The following is a 25,938-nucleotide window of genomic DNA, read 5'->3' on the forward strand; positions in this document are numbered from 1 at the left end:
AATAAGGTCGTCCTAAGGACTAATCCTAAATTTTTGCCAAAGGTTATTTCACCGTTCCATCTAAATCAAACAGTGGAACTTCCAGTGTTCTTTCCACAGCCAGATACCGTAGCTGAAAGGGCACTACATACATTAGATGTCAAGAGAGCATTAATGTATTACATTGACAGAACAAAGAACATCAGAAAGACTAAACAACTATTTATTGCATTTCAAAAACCTCATGCAGGAAACCCAATATCAAAACAAGGTATAGCCAGATGGATAGTTAAATGCATCCAAATCTGCTACCTTAAAGCTAAACGACAGCTGCCCATTACACCAAGGGCACACTCAACCAGAAAGAAAGGTGCTACCATGGCCTTTCTAGGAAACATCCCAATGCAAGAAATATGTAAGGCAGCCACATGGTCTACGCCTCACACATTCACCAAGCACTACTGTGTAGACGTGTTATCCGCACAACAAGCCACAGTAGGTCAAGCCGTATTAAGAACATTATTTCAAACTACTTCCACTCCTACAGGCTGAGCCACCGCTTTTGGGGAGATAACTGCTTACTAGTCTATGCAAAACATGCGTATCTACAGCGACAGATGCCATCGAACTGAAAATGTCACTTACCCAGTGTACATCTGTTCGTGGCATCAGTCGCTGTAGATTCGCATGTGCCCACCCGCCTCCCCGGGAGCCTGTAGCAGTTTGGAAGTTACCTTCAACTATTTGTATATGTATCATCTCAACCTTAAATAGGTACATACTTAGTCACTCCATTGCATGGGCACTATTACTACAATTCAACTCCTACCTCACCCTCTGCGGGGAAAAACAATCGAAGATGGAGTCGACGCCCATGCGCAATGGAGACAAAAGGAGGAGTCACTCGGTCCCGTGACTCGAAAGACTTCTTTGAAGAAAAACAACTTGTAACACTCCGGCCCAACACCAGATGGCGAGCTATGCAAAACATGCGAATCTACAGCGACTGATGCCACGAACAGATGTACACTGGGTAAGTGACATTTTCATTCCTTGTCCTACAGCAATCTCGCAGTTGGTGGTGGGGGGGTGGGGGGGGGGGGAGTCTTGTGGTGTGAGGCTGCAGGCATTGTGGAGTCCAGGAGGGGTGAAACCACAATGGATCCTATGGCAGGAGAGCGGGGGATGTCTTTGACACCAGGGGTCCACTCAAACTCACTCCGCCGGTGATGCGTGCAGTGGTTGCTTTAGGTCTCTGGTTTCTCTCACCGCAGAAGCTGCGGAAGAGGGGGCCTGTGTGCAGAGGCCGCAAGCAACTTTAGGAAGTTCAGGATGGATGAAACCATAATGGGCTCGGACTCTGGAAAGTTGGTGACCCTTGTTGGCACTGGTGGTCTGCTTCACCTTGAGTCGTGGTTGGCGGGTGCAGTGGTGACATCAAGTGTTGGGTCTTTGCAGTTTCGGGGGCTGCAGAGTCCTTTTCTAGGAGATGGTTGGAGAGCAGGTCTGCTGTTCAAGGAGACTTCAGTCTTTTTCCAAGACAGGCAGTCCTCCCAGTTTTCTGGAGGTTCTGCTGCAGGACGAGGCGTCTTCGTTCAGAGTCCTTTGAGGTGTGCAGACAGGCCAGCAGGCTTGGTAACAGGTCAGCTGCTGCTTCTCTCTTGCAGATGCATCTCTTCTTTGTCCTCTTCTTAGGTCATCAGAATCTGAGTTCCAGGGTTCAGGAGTGCCATCTAAATTCTCACTTTACAGGCATTACAGGGAGTGCCAGGTGACAGCCAAAGGGTTGCCCATCTTCAGGGCGACTACACCCTTTCTGTGACCACATCTGCTGGGAAGTGGGCATAACCCTAACCGCCTAATTCCTTCCAAACAAAGATGGGGGAATTTAAAAAGTGGTGACCACTCCAGCTTGTGTGGAGGAAAGTGCCACTGTTAGCATGGTTAATTACCCCTCCACCCCCACGTTTTGCTTGATATTGATGCTAACTTTGAAAGTGTGCTGGGATCCTGCTAACCAGGCCCCAGCACCAGTATTCTTTCCCAAAATCTGTAAAAAAATAATTCACAATTGGCACACCCATGGCACACAGGGAAGTCCCTTGTCAAAGTTACCCATGGTACCAAGGACCTGGTGGCCAGGGAAGGTCCCCAAGGGCTGCAGCATGTATTAGGCCACCCCAGGGACCCCTCACTCAGCACATGCACACTGCCTTTGCAGCATGTGTGTGCTGGTGGGGAGAAAAAGGTAAGTCAACAATGCACCCTTCTCAGGGTGCCATGCACACAAACCACTGCCTGTGGCATAGGTAAGTCACCCCTCTAGCAGGCCTTACAGCCCTAATGCAGGTTGCACTATACCACAGGTGAGGGCATAGCTGCAAGAGCAATATGCCCCTACTGTGTCTAAGTCCATTCTCAGACATTGTAGGTGCAGTGTAGCCATATTTAAGTATATGGTCTGTGTAGCCGGCAGACGGATGTTCTGGCTACATCAAGGACGGAATCGAGAACGGAGTCCCGATTCTCTATCCCGTGCAACGCCCTGTCCGGGCGACATGGCAACAAGAACACAGCCTGCCTCATTGGGAACCTGGATATCCGGGTTCCCGAAGCACTAAAGGTGGAAGACGGACTACGTGTGCGGCGCGCATCAGAAGGGAGAGACGCTGGAGGAGACACAGAAAAGGAGAAAGGAGGACACAGGGACGCCGGAAGACATCCGACCACGGAGGAGCTGCGGACATCTAGTGTCCAGGACCTGGCAGAAACCGAAGAGGTGTTAGAAGGACGCGAACTCCGCCACGTCCCCAGAGGGATGTGGCTCAATCAGGTACGGTCCGTCTTAAAGACAGTTTATGGTTAAATAAGGGGAGGGAGGGGACTACGAGAGAGAGGAAAAGAGGCGAGGGAGGGGTGCAGGAAGAGGGGAGGGTAGACCGGAGAAGGGCACTAAAGAAGAGAAATAACAGCACACTAAAGAAGAGAAATAAGAGCACTAAGGAAGAGAAATAAGAGCACTAAAGAAGAGAAATAAGAGCACTAAGGAAGAGAAATAAGAGCACTCTAAAGAACTAAACCCTGACACTTCCATAGACACACAAAGGTGACTCCCTTGTATATTCTGACCTCCAGGTCATCACACTATTCTAGGGGGTGGTCTCTCTCTCTTGTCTGCACGAACATGTATCACCACTCGAAAGCCCTAGACTCACCCATATTTCTGTTCCTCTTGTTTCCGGTCCACCTGGGAATACCACAAAGAGTACCTTCGCCTGTCAAGAGGAACCCTGGGAAAGAAGAGACAACATAGGGCTAAGAGTCAACAGGCCATAGACCATTGAACACTGACCCGGATACATAAAATTAAATAAAACCATTGTTTCACACCCCACCTGAGCCTCATAGTCCTTATTATCGCCACGCCCACTGCCACAGTGGTGTCAGAAGTGGGATCCCAATAGTGCGCGATAGAGGACCGGCCCAAAGGTGAAAATGGGGGAAAAACCCACTTGATCCAGCAGCTAGCTGAAGGACAGCACCACCTTCAGCTAGTATGGGAGGCCCAACAGAGGGAAGCTAAAGAAGATAGAGAGGCCCTGCAGAGTGTGTTAAAGAGCCAGGCCACCATCATGGCCAATAATCAATTAGTACATGAAACAGCTCACTGACACAATTGCAGCTAGCAAGGTTCATCCTAATGTGCCTAGTTCGGTCCTCCAGAAGTATCAGGACGGGGAGGATCCCGACGCTTTCTTTACCAACTTTGAAAGAGTGGCCTCCTCTGCCCAATGGCCTGAAGAACGCTGGGGTCAATACGTAGCGCCATTACTGACATATTCTCCAAACTGCCTATCAAGCTGCAAATCCGGATGGTACCACTCCCTATAAAGACATTAAAAGGAGCATATTGGAGAGAGTAGGTCATGATGCCGAGTACTACCGCCTACGGTTTCGGAAGATAAAATGTGGGCCTACGGAAGACCCCGGATATTATATCATAAAGTAAAGGACCTGGAATTGAAATGGCTGGGGCCTATAGGAACAGAGAGGGAAGACATTATAAAGGCGGTGATTTTGGAACAATATTTAGAATCCCTCCCTCCCTCCACTCGGAGTTGGATACATCAACACCCTAATATCAATACGGCTATGGCGGTGGACTACCACCGATCGACCGAATTTAAGAGTGGGATCCCTAAGACACCAACCAGACCTTCACCCATACCTCTAAGAACCCTTCCCAGGAAAATCTCAGAAGACGCGTGGCTTCCCAAACTCAGGGATAACCCACCTATGCAACAACCACAGTGTTACAGCTGTGGAGAGTGGGGGCATATAGCTCGAATATGCCCTCGGAAAGTGGACAAACCTGAGCCTATGGAAATTGGAATCACAAGGGGAAGAGTCCTATGTACAGGAGGGGGAGACTCCAGGTACAGACAGGAAATTAAAGTAAACGGGAAATCGCTCCTAGCCCTGAGAGATTCAGGATGTAGCCAATCAGTCATAAGAGCCGATGTGATAAATCTATCGGGTCAACCAACACACCAATGGGTCTCTATATGCTGCATACACGGGGACAAAGGCAATTACCCCCTGTCCATAGTACAGATAGAATGGGAAAGACAACATGGTCTACTACCGGTGAGTGTCATGGATCGTTTGGTGGAGGAATGTATATTAGGAACTGACTATATACCCTTCCCCGAACTGTTAAAAGGGGTAGGATCTCGAATCTCATCAGACTCCTGGTGGGCGGAGGCCCCTTTTTCCGGCAGCTATATAGAGAACAAACCCTACCGACATAAGCCCACAAGACGAGAGAAAAGACACATAAAACAACAGTATCGAATACCGAAAAAGAAAAGAATGTAGAGAAGGTCGTGGCCACTATTCCAGCTCCCTCTCTCTGTAACGCTTGGAAAACGGCTAAAACAGAGAGTACTAACGAGGTGGGTCCGTACTTTCTTGTACTGAGTCATTAAACGGGACGACAGGGAGAAGGGACAATTAGTAGTACCAGAACCCTACTGCCCTCAATTACTCTTTCTGGCCCACAATCAACCGGGAGGGGGACATTATGGGAGGGAGAAGACAGAAGAATATTTGTTAAGAAGATTTTATTGGCCTGGAGTATACGCACACCTTCGGCGGTAATGTGCCCAGTGTCCCCGATGGCAGCTCATAGATCCCGGACCCCAAAGAAAAGCACCCCTCCAACACTTACCTATCATTGAAGTCCCTTTTTCTAGAATTGGCATGGACGTAGTAGGTCCCCTTCTCCCATCCACCAAAGTACACACTTATATTCTTGTACTCGTTGCTTATGCCACCCGGTATCCTGAGGATATTCCCCTTACTAGGATGACGACTAAAAATGTAGCCCAAGCTATGATCACCTTCTTTGCCAGAGTCTGGTTTCCCAATGAAATCCTAACGGATCAAGGGACACCTTTCATGTCTTCGTTAATGGCCAATATTTGTAAGACTTTAGGGATCAAACAAATTAAGACCTCAGTTTATCATCCCCAGACGGACAGTTTGGTTGAAAGGTACAATTGCACCATAAAAACATTATTAAGGAAAACGGTCTCAGAATCTGGGCTCGATTGGGACCGAAAGCTCCCCTTGGTCCTTTACACCATAAGATCGCATGAACAGGCCTCTACCGGACATAGTCCCTTCGAACTCGTCTTCGGATGACAACCCCGTAACCTATTGGATATGGCAGCTGAGATATGGGAAGAAGAGGGGGAAGGAGAAAAACCCTTATTAGATTATATATACAAACTGAAATACCACCTGCAAACCGTGTGGGAGGACGTCCGTAGACATATGGAAAAAGCTAAAAATACCCAAAAGAAATATTATGACAGGAACAAAAGCACGATACTTGCAACCTAACGATAAAGTTCTTATATTACGGCCCTGTTCAGACAATAAACTCTTGGCCAAGTGGCAGGGCCCATATACCATATTAAAAGCGGTTTCCCCTGTTACTTACCTGGTGGAAATATCTAAAAATCCAAACAGAACACAAATTTACCACATTAACCTGTTAACAAAATGGGAAGAACCCACTATCATCCCAAATCAGTCGTCTACAGGTTTCCTAATAACCCCTGAGAAACCCCTAGACATTGAGCTGTGTCCCACCAGCACCGATATAAACGCAGAGACACCCCATATTAATTCCGACATCACAGGAGAACAGCCAAATCAACTAAAGAACCTTTTGAAACGACATAGCCCGTTTTTCTCGGGAAAACCCGGTAAAACACATTTGATCCAACATCACATAAGAACTCCTGAGGGGAAGGTGATAAGACTACGTCCTTATCGGATCCCAGAGGCCCACCGGCATTTAATTGAAGAAGAGGTACAGTCTATGTTAAAAATGAAAGTAATAGAGCCATATACAAGTCCTTGGTGTTCCCCTGTTGTGCTTTTCCCAAAACCAGACGGTTCGGTAAGATTCTGTATTGACTTCCACCGTCTAAATGAAATTTCCCCATTCGATACATACCCTATTCCCAGCGTGGACGACCTACTTGAACGATTAGGCAAAGCCCAATATATGTCAACAATTGATTTAACAAAAGGGTACTGGCAAATACCCCTAGCGCCAGCCGATCGGGGAAAAACCGCCTTCTCCACACACTCGGGACTGTACCATATTACGGTACTCCCGTTTGGTCTCCACAGGGCTCCAGCTACTTTTCAAAGGCTAATGGACCATCTCTTACGACCTTTCCAAAAGTATGCTGCCGCCTATTTAGACAATATCGTGATCTTCAGCGAAACATGGGAAGGCCATCTTGTCCATCTCCATGAGATTTTCCATGCATTACACGCAGCCGGTCTCACAGCCAATCCAAAAAAATGCCATCTGGGCTATGACCACATCGCTTATCTGGGTTACTTTATAGGGAAGGGCCAGCTCCGGCCCCAGAAGAGCAAGATAGAGGCTATCCAGCAAGTTCCTACTCCCACAACAAAAAAAGAACTTCGCTCCTTTTTAGGGTTGATAGGTTATTATTGACGTATCATACCACGATATTTCACTTTGGCCGCCCCCCTCACAGACCTCCTTAAAAAAAACGTGCCGTCTAAAATAACTTCCCTGTCGGAAGCCCAACATGCTAGCTTTCATCACTTAAAATCCTGTCTCACTACAGAACCTGTCCTACGGTGTCCTAATTTCACTAAGGTTTTCCATCTTCATACTGACGCCTCGGATGTGGGTTTAGGGGCGGTGCTTTCCCAACCAGGCGACAACGGTCATGACCACCCCATTGTGTTCATTAGTAGGAAACTGTTACCCAGGGAATGTCACTATCCGATTATCGAACGTGAATGTCTTGCTATCAAATGGGCTATTAAGAACCTGAGGTACTATCTCTTGGGACATCCTTTCATTTTATTTACAGACCATGCTCCCCTGACTTGGTTGGCTTCCCATAAGGATTCCAACTCCCGCATCCTCAGATGGTTTATGGAACTAAAACCCTTCTCTTTTCAGGTTTGCCATATTCCAGGTACTCTTCAGGGTCCTGCGGACTATTTGTCTCGTTTTCCCGGTCCTTCGGAACTGTATCAGTCCCGATCTTGGGATGGGGTGTGTAGCCGACAGACGGATGTTCCGGCTACATCAAGGACGGAATCGGGAACGGAGTTCCGATTCTCTATCCCATGCAACGCCCTGTCCGGGCGTCATGGGAACAAGGATGCTTCCTGCCTCACTGGGAACCCGGATATCCGGGTTCCTGAAGCACTAAAGGTGGACAACGGACTACGCACGTGGTGTGCATCAGAAGGGAGAGACGCCAGAGGAGACGCAGAAAAGGAGAAAGGAGGACACGGGGACGTCGGAAGACATCCGACCACGGAGGAGCTGCGGAAATCGAGTGTCCAGGACCTGGCAGAAACCGAAGAGGTTTCAGAAGGGCGCGAACTCCGCCACGTCCCCGGTGGGACGTGACTCAATCAGGTACAGTCCTACTTAAAGGACAGTTTATGGTTAAATAAGGTGGGAGGGGACTACGAGAGAGAGAGGAGAAGAGGCGAGGGGTGCAGGAAGAGGGGTGGGGGGACCGGAGAAGGGCACTAAGGAAGAGAAATAAGAGCACTCTAAAGAACTAAACCCTGACTCTCTCTCTCTCTTTCTCTCTCTCTCTCTCTCTGTCTCTATCTCTTCCTCCTCCCCCTGCACAAACGTGTATCATCACTCAAAAGCCCTAGACTCACCCATATTTCTGTTCCTCTTGTTTCCGGTCCACCTGGGAATCCCACGAAGAGTACCTTCGCCTGTCAAGAGGAACCCTGGGAAAGAAGAGACAACATAGGGCTAAGAGTCAACAGGCCATAGACCATTGAACACTGACACGGATCCATAAAATTGAATAAAACCATTGTTTCACACCCCACCTGAGCCTCATAGTCCTTATTATCGCCACACCCACTGCCACAGTCTGTGTAGGAAGTTGGCTCTGTATATACTATCTCATAGTCCGAGATAGTGTGCACAGAGTCCAGGGGTTCCCCGAGAGGCTTGATAGAGGCAATAGATAATACTAATGCTCTATTTGTGGTAGTGTGGTCAAGAAGTAGGCTTATCAGAGGGTAGTGTTAAGCATTTGTTGTACACACATAAGCAATAAATGATAACACACACTCAACGACTTAACTCCAGGCCAATAGGTATTTATATAGAAAAATATTATTTTCTTAATTTATTTTAGAAACACAAGAGTCAAACTGCAGGTAAGTACATTCAATGTAAGGTACTTTGCATAGTTATAGTTAGGACTTTGAACCAAAACAGTAATTTACACAGTTTTTCATACAATGGCAATACGCTATTTTAAAAGTGGACACTGCAAAATTCAGTAGTTCCTGGGGGAGACAAGTACAGATAGGTTAATGTGCTAATTAAAGCACTTTTCAAGTTCAGTCTCCGGGGCACAGGTAGCCAACCGTTGTGGGTTCAAGTCAACCCCAAACACCCAGCAACACAGCGCCGATCAGGTGCAGAGGTCAAAGAGGAGCCAAAATAACGTGGGCGTCTATGGAAACGGGCGGCTCCGGTTCTAGTCTGCTGGTAGGTAAGTACCTGCGTCCTCTGGGGCAGACCAGGGCGGTTTAGTAGAGCACGGGGGCAAGTAGGCACACAAAACACACCCTCAGTGGCACAGGGGCGGCTGGGTACAGTGGGAAAACTGGGTGTCGAGTTTGCAATAGAATTCAATGTAGGGACCCGGGGGTCACTGAGACGTTGCAGGCAGGGCACAGGGGGGCTTCTCAGGCCAGTCACTGACTGGGCACGGGTGAGGGTCACCTGCTGGTCACTGCTGCACCGGTGGTCGGTTTCTCACTGGCCTTGGGACTGCGGGTGCAGTTCTTCTCAAGGTTTCGGTATCTTCGTCCCAGGCAGTCGCGGTCAGGGGGGTCCTTGGGATTCCCTCTGCAGGCATCGTCATGGGGGTGCAGAGAGGTCAACCCAGGGTGGACATGTCTGAGTCGCCTGCGGATCCTCTGGGTCGTTGGTTTCTCTGGCCAGGGGCATCGGGTGCAGAGTGGTGGGGACTCACGCTTCTGGAGTGAGGTGGGAGTCCCTTTAAATATGGTTTCTTCTTTCTGTGGCTTGTCAGTTCCGCTGTCCACAGGAATTCTTGATCCTTTGAGGTTGCAGGGCAGTCCTCTGATTAGGCAGAGGTCGCTGGTGCAGGTTCTCTGAAGTTGGAGACACGCCAGTAGGGCTGGGGTCAAAGCAGTTGTTGTCTTCCTTCTTCTCTGTGGGGTTTTCAGCTAGGCAGTCCTTTGTAGGTCGTCAGGAATCTAACTTCTCAACACAATCAACCCACACTGATGCTAGTGTGGGATTTATTTAAAATGCACCCAGAGGGTATCTTAGAGATGCCCCCTGTATGTTAGTCAAACTGCTAGTGCAGGTCTGACCGGTCTTTGCCAGCCTGCCACTTTCAGACACGTTTCTGACAACATGGGGTGAGAGCCTTTGTGCTCTCTGTGGCCAGAAACAAAGCCTGTCCTGGGTAAAGGTGCTTCACTCCTCCCCCATGCAGGAACTGTAACACCTGGCGGTCAGCCTCAAAGGCTCAAGCCTCGGGTTACAGTGCCCCAGGGCACTCCAGCTGGTGGAGTTGCCCACCCCCCAGATAAAGCCCCACTTTTGGCGGCAAGTCTGGCAGAAAAATTAGGGAAAACAGGGAGGAGTGACCACCCCAGCTAGGATGGCCCCTAAGGTGTTGAGAGCTGAGTTGACTCACTCCTTGCAGAATCCTCCATCTTGGTTTGAAGGACAGGGACCAATAGGGTTAGGTTTGTGTCCCCCTCCCCAAAAGGAGCGGACACAAGAAGGGTGTATCCACCCTTAGTGACAGTAGCCACGGGCTACTGCCCTCTGACCACTGTAACACCCCTAAATCCAACATTTAATGGCCTCCCTGAATCCAGCTCACCGGACTCCTGGCGACCTGACAAGAAAGAAGGCCTGCTAAGGGAACCCCCAGCAGAGAAGAAGGAAGACGCAAAATTACTTGGCCCCAGCCCTACCAGCCTGTCTCCTGCTTTTAAAAGAAACTGCAACAAGAAAACAGCACATCCTGCTGGACCAGTGACCTCTGTCAAGCTCCAAGGTACTGCCCTGCTCCCCAAAGGACCAAGAACTCATGTGAACAGTGACCCTGTCCAAGAAGAAACTAGTATCAAGAGACTCCAAAGCCTCCCAGTATCCGTGAGTCATAACCAGCATGTACCCAACGCCATTGGTTAGTGATCAGGTGGCCCAGTCAGCTAGAGAGAGTCCCCAAGCGATTGTGAGCAAGTGCCCACCCCAGGTTGATCTTTCTACACATCCACGATTACGCCTGCGGAGGGAATCCCGAGGACCCCCCTGACTGCTGTAGCTCCCGACGAAGATATCAGGTGCCTAAAAGACCACTGCACCCGCAGCCCCCGGCCTTGGAGAACCCGACCTCCGATGCAGCTGCATTCAGCCTCCTCCTGTCCAGCCTGTTGTTTGCCCAAGTCAATCCTCTGGACCTCGCCTGCAGCATCTGAGTGACCCCTGGAGTCCTCTCATAGACCAGAACTGGAAACCAGACACCTTGTTTGCACCCTACACCCGGCCGCCCCAGTGTCATGAGGGTGTGTGTCCGGTGCCTACATGTGTTTCAAGTGCTCCTCTAAACCCCCCAGGTCTGCGCTCTGAAGTCGAGGGTACTTACCTGCATGCAGGCCTGATTCTGAGTGTCCCCAGTCTCAATATGAGCCCATGTTAAATTTGCCTCAACTTTGACCTCTGCACCCGACTGGCCCCGTGTTGCTGGTGGTAGGTGTTTGGGGTTAACTTGAACCTAACTTGGACATCCTAATCCCCAGACACTAGAACTGTAAGGCAAGTGCTTACCTGTAAATCGTTATAACTGTTTCTGAAAATTGTACTGTCAACTTTTAAAACAGATAATTGCCAATAATTCAAAAACTGTATAACATCGATTTCAAACAAAGTATTACTGATATATGTGTGAAATACTAATCTGTTGAAGTACTTACCTGCAACTTGAATCTTGTTATTCTAGAAATAAAGAAAATATATTTTTGCTATATAACAACCATTGGTCTCAAGTTAAGTCATTGAGTGTGTGCTACTACTATTGTCTGTGTGTGTACAACAAATGCTGTGCACTGCCCTTTGATAAGCCCAACTGCTCAACCACACTACCACAAAAGAGGGCATTGGTATTATCTACTTTAGCCTCTGTTAAGCCTGTGGGGAACCCCTGGACTCTGTGCACATTATATCTAATTTTTATAAAGTAGATACAGGACCAGCTTCCTACATCGTCCACCTTAGGAGTGGCACTGGCATGAAGTGGGCACACCTCCTAATCTGCCTAATTTCCCACCTGTCCTGCTGCCAAAAGGGGGGTCAGAACAGGTGGGTTGGTCATCTTCAACTTCTGGAGAGACATGGGTCTCATTACAAAGGCTAGGCCTTTGAAGTTTCCTGCCCTGGAATGTCCATCCTGCTTGGGTGAGGTGCTAGCCCCGCTGCTTACTTTTATCTCTGGCCCCCAAGAGAGCTGGCTGTCACCTTGGAGAGCAGGGGGGGCAGAAATGCAGCTAGGGGGGGTTAACTGGTCAGGACCAGTCAGTGAACACACTAGTAGCTTGTAGGTTTTCAGGAGGCATCTCTAAGGTGCCCTCTGGGTGCAGGTACTGATGAATCCAACACTGGCATCATTTTGGGCCCACCAATACGAGATGTTTGATACCAAACATCCCTATCTTCAGTGTAGCCATCATGTAGCTGGGGAACTTGAAGTGAGCAGTGTCCAGCACATGCATTTAAAATGGCTCCCCGGCTGTGGGAAACTGGCACCTTGTTGCAGTACCTGTAGCCTCTTTCTAGCCTTTTTACCTCCACTTTTGGCCTGTTCGAGAGTATATGTCAGGGTGTTTTTACTGTCTCACTGGGATCCTGCTAGCCAGGACCCCAGTGCTCATAGTTTGTGGCCTGAATGTGTATACCTGTGTAGTGCTTAACTGTGTCGCTGAGGCTCTGCTAACCAGAACCTCCGTGCTTATGCTCTCTTAAATTTGTCACTATAGGCTAGTGACCACTTTTACCAATTTCAATTGGCATACTGAAACACCCTTATAATTCCCTAGTATGTGGTACCTAGGTACCCAGGGTATTGGGGTTCCAGGAGATCCCTATGTGCTGCAGCATTTCTTTTGCCACCCATAGGGAGCTCAGACAAACCTTTACACAGGACTGCCACTGCAGCCTGAATGAAATAACACACACGTTATTTCACAGCCATTTTCACTGCACTTAAGTAACTTATAAGTCACCTATATGTCTAACCTTCACTTGCTGGTTAGGTGCTAAGTTACTAAGTAAGGGCACCCTTGCACTAGCAAAAGTGCCCCCACATAGTCCACAGCCAATTCCCTGGACTTTGTGAGTGCGGGGGCACCATTACACGCGTGCACTACATATAGGTCAATACCTATATGTAGCTTCACAATGGTAACTCCGAATATGGCCATGTAACATGTCTAAGATCATGGTATTGTCACCCCATGACAAATCTGGATTTGGGGTCCAATTCCATGCATCCCAGGGGCTCCACTATGGACCCCGGGTACTGCCAAACCAGCTCTCTGGGGTTTTCTCTGCAGCTGCCGCTGCTGCCACCCCACAGACAGGGTTATGCCCTCCTGGGGTCTGGGCAGCCCAGTCCCATGAAGGCAGAACAAAGAATTTCCTCTGAGAGGGTGTTACACCCTCTCCCTTTGGAAATAGGTGTTAAAGGCTTGGGAGGGGTAGCCTCTCAAAGCCACTGGTTTTGCTTTGAAGGGCACATTTGGTGCCCTCCCTGCATAAACCAGTCCACACCAGTTCAGGGACCCCCATTCCCTGCTCTGGCACAAAACTGGACAATGGAAAAGGGAGTGACCACGCCCCTGTCCATCTCAGCCGTTGATGCATAGTCGCCCCTGTCCATCACCACCCCAGGGGTGGTGCTCAGAGCTCCTCCAGAGGGTCCCTGGGTTCTGCCAACTTGATTCCAAGGTTGGCAGGGAACTCTGGGAGCATCTGAGTGGCCAGGCTAGGCAGGTGATGTCAGACCCCACTCCTGATAGGTGCTTGCCTGGTTAGGTGACCAGTCCCCCTTTCAGGACTATTTAGGGTCTCTCTCTTGGGTGGGACCTCAGATTCGGCTTGTGGGATTCCATTAGACTCCTCTTCAACCTTCACTTTGACTTCTGGCCACCGGAACCGCGACTGGACCCTCCAGGAACCTACAAGCTGGAGATCTACAACGAATACTCTTCTGCAACATTGTATCCAGACTTCCTGCCAGCTTTGCAACAGTTCCCTCGCTGTGCATCCTCAGAAGATTGCAACTCTTCAGCCTGCACAAAAAGAAGGAATTTCCCTTGGAGTGAAGGAGTCACTCCCTGCAACCGTAGGCACCTACAATAACCGACAACCGGCTGGGTGGATTACCTCTCCTGCTGAGCTGCGTGGATCCTGCATCACGGGTGATGGTCTGGAGTGGTCCTGTCTATCCTCTGTCCAGCTTGGAGGTAAGTCTTTGCCTTACGACGCAGGACAGTACCCTCGTGCACCGCGTCCCTTGCGGCTGCCAAGGCTTGTTTGCATCTCCTCCAAGGGGTCTTCTGGCGTCGTGTAGCTCCAGCCCCCAGCACTCCTTCCTGCAAGTCCCAGCCTCCCGCGTGATTTTCCTTGGGCCGTGAGATCCTCTTTTTGTAATGCTGGGTGGGCTCCTTCTTGCACCTTCTGTGTCTTGTCCTGTGGGTGCTGCCTCTGCTCCTGCGGACCATCTGCGACGCTGAGGGTACCCTGTGACTCCCCCTCCTGTGTTGAGTCCTCCTGGACCTTGCTGGTCTCGGTTAGCACCTTGTCTCTGCGAACCGCAAGTTGCCTTTGCCAAGGCTTGTTGGTGGAATTCCTTCACTGACTCCTGTCTGCAATCTTCCTTCCAGCATGGGACACCTTCTGCATCCATCAGGAGGTCTTCTTTGGCCTCTGAGCTGCAGTGCTGACCTGTTCTTCTTCACGGTTGACCAAGTGCTGCATGTTCAGTGTGGTGGGTAGAGGCTCCTGCCCCCACTGGACTCTGTTGTGCCTTCTGGACTTGGTCCCCTCTCTCCAAAGGTATTCTCCTCCAGGAATTCACTGCTGGTTTCTTGCAGTCCTATCTGGGTGTCTTCCTTTTCTTCTTTTTGAGTGGTTTGGGGAAAATCCTCTGATTTACTCCTTTCTTTCTTGTCCCTGGGGGGTGTTGTGGTACTTATCTCTGTGGTTTTCTTGGACCCCAGCTCCCCTCTACACTATCCACTTACCTGGGTGGCAGTACCGTATTCGCAGTTCTTTATTTCAAGTATATGGTTTGGGCTCCCCCTAGGGTCACTATTGCCTATTGTGTTTTACACTGTTTTCTAACCATCTCTTATATGTAACTCTAATTGCTAATGTATAGATATTGTGTTTACTTACCTCATAAGGTACTATTACCTCTACAGTGTTTTTGGTATTGTTACTATAATAAAGTACCTTTATTTTTGTAACACTGAGTGTTTTCTTTCATGTGTGTACGTGCTGTGTGTGACAACAATGATTTTGCGTGAGCTTTGCATGTCTCCTAGATAAGTCGTGGCTGCTCATCCACAGCTACCTCTAGAGAGCCTGGCTTCTAGAAACTGCCTACACTACACTACACTACACTAATAGGGGATACCTGGACCTGGTATAGGGTGTAAGTACCTCAGGTACCCACCACACACCAGGCCAGCTTCCTACAGATGTCCTTCCGTGTACTTGGTCCTGACCCAGCACAGGGGCTCCCATCAACGGGTCGATCACTCGCCGCCATCGGCCCTCCCCAAACGACCCTAAATTCCTATCCCAACATCTCATGCCTTACAGCCTTGTTATCCAGGCATCCTGGTCATCTGGAGCATTCCCTTCCACACCTACGGATAGGGAATCAAAGAGACTGGACCACATTTGGAAGATGTTTTCTTCTTCTAGTCTGGTGTTGGTCAGTGAACACCGCATGCCTTTTGGGCCATTATACTCATTCCCTGTGGGATATGCTCACGAAAGTCTTGCCGCAGATACCAGAGGAGGCCCGGACTATCGTCTCCCAAGCAGTTGCTGATGGGAAGGACGTGGCGATGTTCACTATTAGATGTGGGCTGGACATGACCAACTCTAGGTAGATCGGTTGCGTCAAGAGTGGCCTTGAGGTGCCATGCCTGGTTGAGGACATCTGGTTTCTTGGGGGATGCCCAACAGTCTCTTAAGGACATGCCTTTTGATGGCACCCATCACTTTGGAGACAAGGCAGACTCGGCGCTTGAGCGGTTCAAGGATTCCCTGGCTATGGCTCGGTCACTTCCCCCCAACAAGTCCACCTTTCGCCCCTTTCGTGGCCACAGAAGGGTCACCCTGTTGCATCCCTTTCCCAGCCACCATGCCACCCATGCTGCCCATCCCCTGCGTGGCTGAGGATGCAGAACTCCACGGGCTTGTGGGGCACGGAACCAGAGGTCTGCCCAGTCCACCCCGCCCATGCAGCAGCCTCCAAGCCTTTCTAGTCCACCCCCCCTTCCCCATCTCAGGCCAGTTGGCGTCAGGATTCGCCATCACCTGCCCCACTGGGACTCCATCACTATGGACAGGTGGGTTTTGCAGATCGTCCGAAGGGGCTACTCCCTCACCTTCGAGACTGCCCTTGTGGCCATGCCTCCGTCCTACCGCCACTTACCAGAGGATTATCTAGCACTTCTCCATGAGGAAGTTGAGGCTGCCTTGGCCAAGGGAGCCATAGAGAGGGTCCCTGCGCCAAAAGTAGGTTGTGGTTGTTATTCCCGCTACTTTCTGCTGCCCAAAAAGTACAAGGACTTATGTCCTATCCTAGACCTTCAAAATGCTCACCCTGGCTCAGGTCCTGTCTGCCTGGGACCCAGGAGACTGGATGGTAGCATTGGGGTTGCAGGATGTTTATTTCCATATCCCCCGTCTTGCAGGCCCACAGATGTTACCTACGGTTCATGGTAGGTCATGAGCACTTTAAATTTACCATGCTTCCCTTCAGCCTTACCAGCGTCCCTCAGGTGTTCATGAAAGTGATGGTAGTGGTTGCAGCTCATATGCGCATGTCGGGGGTTTCAGTCTTTCCCTACCTCAACGACTGGCTGTTGAAGGCGGACATGCCCCAGAAAGTCGCCTCCCACCTACAGACTACGGCGAGCCTCCTGCAGATGCTGGAGTTCACTATAAACGTGCCGAAGTGTCACCTGACTCCCTCTCAGACGCTCCCTTTAATCTGAGCTATTTTGGACACAGTGTGGTTTCTGGCCTATCCTCCCGAAAAGCGAGTCAAGTATATTCAGGCTATGATTCTGATGTTTTAGACTCTATTCTGGATTTCGGTGAGAACGACACTGAGGCTGCTGTGCCTCATGGCCTCCTGCACATGCCAGATGGCATATGCGGGCTCTGCAGTGGTATCTGAAGTTCCAGTGGGCACAGCATAAGGGGAATCTTTCCGACATGGTCCAGATCTCAGCGGGGACTGGGAAAGATCTGCTGTGGTGGCTTTCGAATCAGGAGTGGGTCAACAGCAGATCAATCTCCCTTCCCCAACCAAATCGGACAGTAGTGACAGACGTGTCACTCCTGGGATAGGGCAGCCACATGGGAGAGGCGGAGATCAGACGCCTCTGGTGGAGTCTGGGCTCCAGAACAACCTTCTGGAGCTCTGGGCGATCAGGCTTGTATAGAAAGCATTCCTTCCCTCTCTCAAAGGGAAAGTAGTGCAGGTATTCACGCACAACACCACCGCCATGTGGTACTGCAACAAGCAGGGCGGAGTAGGGTCTTGAACCCTTTTTCAAGAGGCTCTACGTCTCTGGACATGGCTGGCACATCAGGGCATATCCCTGGTGGTTCAGCATCTGGGGGGCTCTCTGAACACCAGAGCAGACGAACTCAGCCGTTGATGCATAGTCGATCGCGAATGGCATCTCCATCCCGAGGTAGCACATGGTCTCTTTCATAAATGGGGTGAGCCTTGGTTAGATCTGTTTGACTCCACAGAGAATGCGCAATATCAGCTGTTTTGCACATTGGAGTTTCCAAGTGGGCACTTGTAGGAGGCTGGCCTGGTTTGTAGTGGGTACCTTGGGTACTTACACCAGGTCCAGGTATCCCTTATTAGTGAAATGTAGTAGTGTTCTAGCAGCTTAGGCTGATAGAGGTAGCTATAGCAGAGCAGCTTAGGCTGAACTAGGAGACATGCAAAGCTCCTGCAATACCACTTATAGTTACACAGTACTTATACACAAGTAAAGACAATACTCTGTGTTACCAAAAATATAGGTAGTTTATTTGGGTGACACAAGACCAAAAATATCTTAGAGGCAATACTCCTTCTGGAGGTAAGTATTATACACAATATATACACTAGACACCAAAATCAGGTAAGTAATTAGACATAGAATAGTGCAAACAATAGGAAATGCTATAGAATGCAATGGGAGAAAATAGGTCTAGGGGTAACACAAACCATATACTAAGAATGTGGAATGGGAACCACAAATTACCCCCTAGACAAGTGTAGCGTGTAGAGAATCGCTGGGAGAGTAAGAATACAGTAAAGCTAAGTAAAGTTCCCCACCCCAGAACCCAGGAAAGGAGGAGTAAAGTACTGCAAGTTTCCTTAGGACACACTACAAGTCGTGATTAGAGTTATTGCAAGTACCAAGCAAGACTGCAAACAACAGGAGCAGGAGCCCCTGCCAACCCAGAAGAGGGTGCAGAGGAAGAGTCACCGGTTGGACGAAGACTGAAGAAATGCACGCAAGGAAGATGTCAGCGGGTTCCTGCGTGATGCAATGGATGTCCCACGAAGAGATGTTGGATGAGGGTGAGTTTTGGTACTGGATCCTCCTCAACACCCTCTCCGTCCACAAGCATGCCGTCGAACTCTGGGACCTACTCACCTCATCTTCCCCAGTCGTCTGCTTCCTCACCGAAACCTGGATGAACCCCTCCTCGGAACCTGACATCGGCATAGCCATCCCTGAAGGCTATAAGATCACCCACAGAGACCGCACCAACAGACCGGGAGGAGGGATCGCCATAGTCCACAAGAACACCGTCAATCTCGACCAACACCAATGACACCCTTGATGCCGCCGAACACTTACAGTTCCAAATTCACATCAATGCCAATACCACCCTCCGAGGAACCCTTGTCTACAGGCCCCCCGGCCACAGGCCACAGTTCAGTGACTCCATAGCCGACATAATCAGCACCCAGGCCCTTGCCTCTACAGACTACATTCTCCTCGGCAACTTGAATTTTCACCTTGAGAACGCCAACAACAGCAACTCCACCGCCTTGATCGACAACCTCGGTCGCAAACAACTTGTCACAACGCCACTCCGCCGGCCACACGCTTGACCCAGTCTTCTCCACCAGCAGCCACGTCACCTTCAGCCATACCACCGAACTCCACTGGACAGACCAGAAACCCGCCACTCACCACCACCCATAAGAGATCCCCCGCTGCAGCTCGAATAAGATCACGGAAGACCAGCTGATCTCTACCCTCGCCCGTGCCCCGCCACCTAGCACCACCGACCCCAACACAGCCGCCCTCAACCTCAGACAATGGATAGACTACTGCGCCAACACCTCGCTCCGCTCTGGAAACCCTCCAACAACCGCACCAGCACTAAGGCCATCTGGTTCACCGCCGTCCTTCAGGCCTCCAAGCCGGAGTGCAGAAAAATCAAGAAGTGGCACCACGAACAAACAGAGAGCAACCACGCCACCCTCAAGATAGCCATCCGCAAGCACCACCAGCTCATCCGGGCCACCAAGAGATCCTTCTACAAGGATCGCATCGACAACAATGCACACAACAGCAAAGAGCTCTTCAGCATCATCAAGGAACTTGCCAACCCCTGGTCCTGCTCCATCGACCCCCCTCCTTCCCAAGACCTCTGCGACTCCCTCACCACCTTTCTCCATCACAAGATCACACACATCCACGACAGCTTCAACTCCTCGACCACGGCGGCCACCACTAACCCCAACACACTCAGCCACACCAACCTCCTGCTCTCCTGGACACACATCAACGACGAGGACACCATCAAAACCATGAGCACCATCCACTCCGGATCACCCTCTGACCCCTGCCCCCACCATGTCTTCAACAAAGCAAGCCCCATCATCGCCCCCCAACTCCGTATGATCCCCGACAGTTCCCTCGAGACCGCCACGGAGCTGGAAGCGTGCCGAAGTCAACGCCCTGCTAAAAAACACAAAGCAGACCCCGGAGATCTCAAGAACTACCGGCCCATCTCCTTCCTTCCCTTCCCGGCGAAGGTCATCGAGAAGATCGTCATCGGCCAACTAAACCGCTTCCTGGAGGACAAAAACACGCTGGACATCTCCCAATCCAGATTCCGTAGGAACCACATCATCAAGACCACCCTCATCGCCGCAACTGACGACATCAGGACCATGCTATACAAAGGCGAAACCGCTGCCCTCATCCTCCTGGACCTCTCGGCTGCCTTCGACACCGTCTGTCACCACACCCTCCGCACTCGCCTCTATGACGCAGGGATCCACCACAAGGCCCTGGACTGGATGACATCCTTCCTCTCCGGCAGAACCCAGAGAGTCCGCCTCCCTCCTTCCCTTCCTTTCTGAAGCCACCAAGACCATCTGCGGCATTCCCCAAGGATCCTCTCTCAGCCCAACTCTTTTTAATATCTACTTGGCACAGCTCGCCAACATCGTCCGATCCCACAACCTCAACATCGTCTTCTACGCCGACGACACCCAGCTGATCCTCTCACTCACCAAGGGCCCGCCTCCGCCAAAACCAACCTCCACGACAGACTACATGCCATCGCCAACTGGATGGAGAAGAGCAGCCTTAAACTGAACTCAGACAAGACAGAGATCCTCATCCTCGGCTCCAAACGCTCCGTATGGGACGATTCCTGGTGGCCAGCCACCCTAGGAACCGCACCGATGCCCACCAACCACACGTGCAATCTAGGTTTCGTCCTAGACTCACTGCTCACCATGACCCAGCAAGTCAACGCCGTCTCATCTTCCTGCTTCAACACCCTCCGCATGCGCTGCAAGATCTTCAGATGGATCCCCACTGAAACCAGAAGGACGGTCACCCACGCCCTTGTCAGCAGCAGATTGGACTACGGCAACGCTCTCTAAGCTGGAACCACGGCCAAGCTTCAGAAGAAACTGCAACGTATACAGAATGCCTCCGCATGCCTCATCCTCGACATCTCACGCCGCAACCACATCTCAGCCCACCTCAGAGACCTACACTGGCTCCCCGTCAACAATAGGATCACCTTCAAACTCCTCATCCACGCCCACAAACCTCTCCACAACGCTGGCCCTGCCTACCTCAACGAGCAACTCACTTTCCAAACTCCCAACTCCACTCTGCCAACCTCGCCCTCGCGACCACCCCTCGCATCCACCGACCTACAGCCGGCGGCAGATCCTTTTCCCACCTCGCCACCAAGACCTGGAACTCCTTCCCCGCCCACCTACCACAGACCCAGGACCTCCTGACCTTCAGGAAACGCCTCAAGACCTGGTTGTTTAAGCAGTAGCAATCTTCCCCCCCCCTCCTTTCAGCGCCTTGAGACCCTAGCGGGTGAGTAGCGCGCTTTACAAATGATTGATTGATTTATTCGTCCAACAAGGTTTGGTTCCGGCAGAGTCACATTTTGCGTCAAAGTGGCGCTGTCTGGACCAGGGAGGGACCTGGGGGCCTCAACTCTGCGTGAGGAGGAAGAGGGGGCTCTCAGCACTTCAGAGAGCCCTCAGAGCACCAGATAGCACCCACTGAAGTCCCAGGACACGGATAAAGGAGGTGCAAAATGCGGTTGGTGCAGCACTACAAAGGAAGGTCCCACGCCGCTGGAGGTCAACTCAGTGAGTTGTGCGTCGCAGGATGGAGTGCTGGGGACCTGGGCCAGGCTGTCCACAAAGATGTTTTGCAAATAGTGCACAGAGGCCTCAGGAGGTGACCAAGACGCGGTGCACAGGGGTACTGTCGTACTCAGGGAAGGCAAGCTCTTAACTCCGAATTGGGACAGAAGGACAGTCTGTGTCGAAGGGGTCCACCACCTGTGTTCCAAGGAGCATGCTCATCGCCAGGAGAGGAGTCCAAGAGAACCGGTTGTCGACTTAGAAGGTGCCTGTATGAGCAGGGAAGTGACTCTGTCACTCCACGGGAGATTTCTTTGGTCATTCTGGTACAGGGTGAAGACAGGGAGTCCCCAGAGTGTGCACACCGTGGAAACTGTGGCAGTTGCTGGCAGGAGCTGAAGTTGCAGAGGAAATGCAGCTCTTCTCAATACTTTGTTTCTGTTACAGCGGTTCCTGGAGCAGTCTGTGGTCAATCCGAAGTCAGAGGATGAAGTAGCAGTTGCAGAGGATTCCTACTGGAAACTTGCATGTAGAATCTGAAGAGAAACCCATAGGAGAGACCCTAAATAGCCCTGAGAGCAGGATTGGCTACCTTATCAGGTATGGACATATCAGGAGGGGTCTCTCTGACGTCACCTGCTGGCACTGACCACTCAGAGGCCTCCAGAATGTCCCCAACCCTTGGAAAACAAGATGGGTGAAGTCTGGGACACACTGGAGGAGTTATGGGCACCACCCCTGGGGTGGTGATGGACAGGGGAGTCGTCACTCCCCTTCCCTTTGTCCATTTCCGCGCCAGAGCAGTGACTGGGGGTCCCTGAACTAGTGTAGACTGGCTTATGCAAGGAGGGCACCATCTGTGCCATTCAAAGCATTTCCAGAGGCTGGGGGACGCTACGCCTTCCCAGTCTGTTACACCCTCTCCCTTTGGAAATAGGTGTAACACCCTCCTCGCAAAGGAAATGCTTTGTTCTGCCTTCCTCAGACTGAGCTGCTCAGACCCCAGGAGGGCAGAACCCTGTATGTGAGGTGACAGCAGCTGTAGATGCATTGCAAGCCTCGGAGAGCTAGTTTGGCATTACTAGGGGTCCATGATGAAGCCCCCAAGATGCATGGGATTGGCTCCCCAATACCAGATTCGGAGTGGGGGGGCCAATTCCATGATCTTAGACACCTTACATGGCCATATTCAGAGTTACCATTGTGAAGCTACATATAGGTATTGACCTATATGTAGTGCACGCATGTAATGGCGTTCCCGTACTCACAAAGTCCCGGGAAATAGCCCTGAACTATGTGGGGGCACCGTTGCTAGTGCAAGGGTACCCTCACATTTAGTAACTTTGCACCTAACCTTCATTAAATGAAGGTTAGACATATAGGTGACTTAGAAGTTATTTAAGTGCAGTGAAAATGGCTGTGATATAATGTGAGCACTATTTCACGCAGGCTGCAGTGGCAGTCCTGTGAAAGGGTTTGTCTGAGCTCTTTATGGGTGGCGAAAGAAATGCTGCAGCCCATAAGGATCCTGGAACCCCAATGCCCTGGGTACCTAGGTACCATATACTAGGGACTTATAAGGGGGGGGCTCCAGTGTGGCAAATGAAATTGGCAAATGAAGTCACTAGCCTATAGTGACAAATTTAAAAGCAGAGAGAGCATAAGCACTGAGATTCTGGTTAGCAGATCTTCAGTGACACAGTTAAGCACTACACAGACACACACATTAGACCATAAACTATGAGCACTGGGGTCCTGACCAGCAGGATCCCAGTGAGACAGGCAAAAACATACTGATATACAGGTAAAAATGGGGCTAACATGCCAAGAAAGATCTGACTTTAATACAGTGGGTACCCCAGGTACTTACACCTTATACCAGGTCCAGTTATCCCTTATTAGTGAAATGTAGACCGTGTTCTAGCAGCTTAGGCTGACTAGAGGTAGTTGTAGCAGAGCAGCTTAGGCTGAAATAGGAGCCATGTAAAGCTCCTGCAATACCACTATAGTTACACAGTACTTATACACAATAAAAGACAATACTTAGAGTTACCAAAAATGTATCTACTTTATTTTACTGACACAAGGCGAAAAATATCTTAGAGGCAATACTCCTTATGGAGGTAAGTATTATACACAATATATACACTAGATACCAAAATCAGGAACGTAAATAGTCACAGAACGGTGCAAACAGCAGACAATACCATAGAATGCAATAGGAAGAAATAGGCCTAGGGGCAACACAAACCATATACTATGAAAGTGGAATGCGAATCATGACTTCCTCCCTAGGCAAGTGTAGTGTGAAGAGGATCGCTGGGAGTAAAAGAGAACACCAAAGGTAAGTAAAATACCCCACCCCAGAGCCCAGGAAAGTAGGAGCAAAGTACTGCAAGTTTCCTTAGGACACACTACAAGTCGTGATTAGAGTTATTGCAAGAACCAAGCATGACTGCAAGCAACAAATGGTGGATTCCTGGACCTGAAGACCTGTGAAGAGATGAGACCAAGTCCAGAAGGTGCAGAAGATTACAAGAAGGACAGGAAGCCCCTGCCAACCTAGAAAACGGTGCAAAAGAGGATTCTCCGGTTGGAAGAAGTCTGCAGAAGAGCACCAGCGAAGATGGCTGCGGGTTCCTACATGATGCAAACGATGTCGGCTGCAGGTGAGTTGCAGCGCTGGATTAATTCAACAAGCCTTGGTTCAAGCAATGTCGCTTGACATTGCCTGGACCCAGGAGGGACCTGGGGGCCTCAACTTGGACTGAGGAGGCAGAGGGGCTCCCAACACTGGAGGGAACACACAGATGACCAGGAAGTCCCAGGACACGGAGACAAAGAAGGTGCAAAATGTGGTTGCTGAAGCACTAAAAAAGAAGGTCCCATGCTGCCGGAGAACAACTCAGCGAGTTGAGCGTCGCAGGATAGAGTGCTGGGGACCTGGGCCAGGCTGTGCACGAAGGAGTCTTGGAAATAATGCACATAGGCCTCAGGAGGTAGAGATGACGCGGTACACAGGGGTACTGTCGCAAATGTGGAAGGCAAGCTCTTACCTCCACCAAATTTGGACAGCTAGGCCTTAGGACAGTCTGTGTTGAAGGGGTCCACCACCTGTGTTTCAGGGAGCATGCTCGTCACCAGGGGAGGAGTCTCAGAGAACCGGTCATAGTCTTAGAAGGTGCCTGTTGGAGCAGGGAAGTGACTCCGTCACTTCACAGGAGATTTCTTCAGTCCTTCTGGTGCAGGGTGAAGACTGAGTCCTCAGAGCGGCTCACCTCCCTGTCTTCAGTCTGCACTGGAAGAATTGCAGGAATCTCCCTTGGATTGACGGAGTCACTTCCCTGCTTCAGCAGGCACCCTTCTGCAACAACAACCTGTACTCTGGGTCCCCTCATCTTGATGAGCGTGATCCCTGGAACACAGGTGGTGGACTGAAGTGACCCTGACTGTCCAAAGATCCAGCTGTCCACATTTGGTAGAGGTAAGAGCTTGCCTACTTGTGCCAGACAGTACCTCTGTGAACTGCATGTTTTGCAGCTCCTAGGGTTTCTGTGCGTGTCTCCAAGAAATCCTTTGTGCACAGCGTAGCTCTGGTCCCCAGCACTCTATCCTGCAACACTCCGCTCCCTGAGTTGTTCTCCAGTGTTCTGGGACTCCAGTGGGTGCTGCCTGGACTTCTGAGGGTTCTCTGAAGTGCTGAGAGACCCCTATTTCTCCTCATCCTGAGTTGAGACCTCCAGGTCCTTCCTGGGCCCAGGCAGCACCTTTTCCAACCAAACGCATTTTATTGCGTGAGCCAAGGCTTGTTGGCAGAATCCAACAACGAAAACCGGCCTGCATTATTCTACTCAACTTGGGGCATCTCGTGCACCAAGCAGGAACCTGCAGCTGTCTTCTTTGGTGTATCTCTGACTTTTTCTTATAACCAGAGAGTTCACTTTTGCACCTTCATCCGGGTTAGCAGGGGCTCCTGTTCTTCCTGGACTCTTTATCAACTCTTGGACTTGGTCTACTCTTTCCTCAGGTCTTCTGGTCCAGGAATCCGTCGGTGGTGTCTTGCAGTCTTGCCTGGTTTTTGCATTATTCTTTATCACGACTTCTAGTGTGTTCTGGGGAAAATTGCTGTACTTTACCCCTGTTTTCCTGGGCTCTGCGGTGGGGTATTTTACTTACCTTTGGTGTTTTCGTACACTCCCAGTGCCCCTCTACACACTAAACGTGCCTAGCTGGGTAACCGACATTTGCATTCCGCTATTTTAGTATATGGTTTGTGTTCCCCCTAGGCCCACTGCAACCTATGGTGTTTTTCACTATTTGCACTATTTTATAACTGTTTACTTACCTGATTTTGGCTACTAGTGTATATATTGTGTATAATACTTACCTCTTAAGGGAG

The sequence above is a fragment of the Pleurodeles waltl genome, chromosome 6 (genome assembly GCF_031143425.1).
Source record: "Pleurodeles waltl isolate 20211129_DDA chromosome 6, aPleWal1.hap1.20221129, whole genome shotgun sequence".
NCBI lineage: Eukaryota > Metazoa > Chordata > Amphibia > Caudata > Salamandridae > Pleurodeles > Pleurodeles waltl.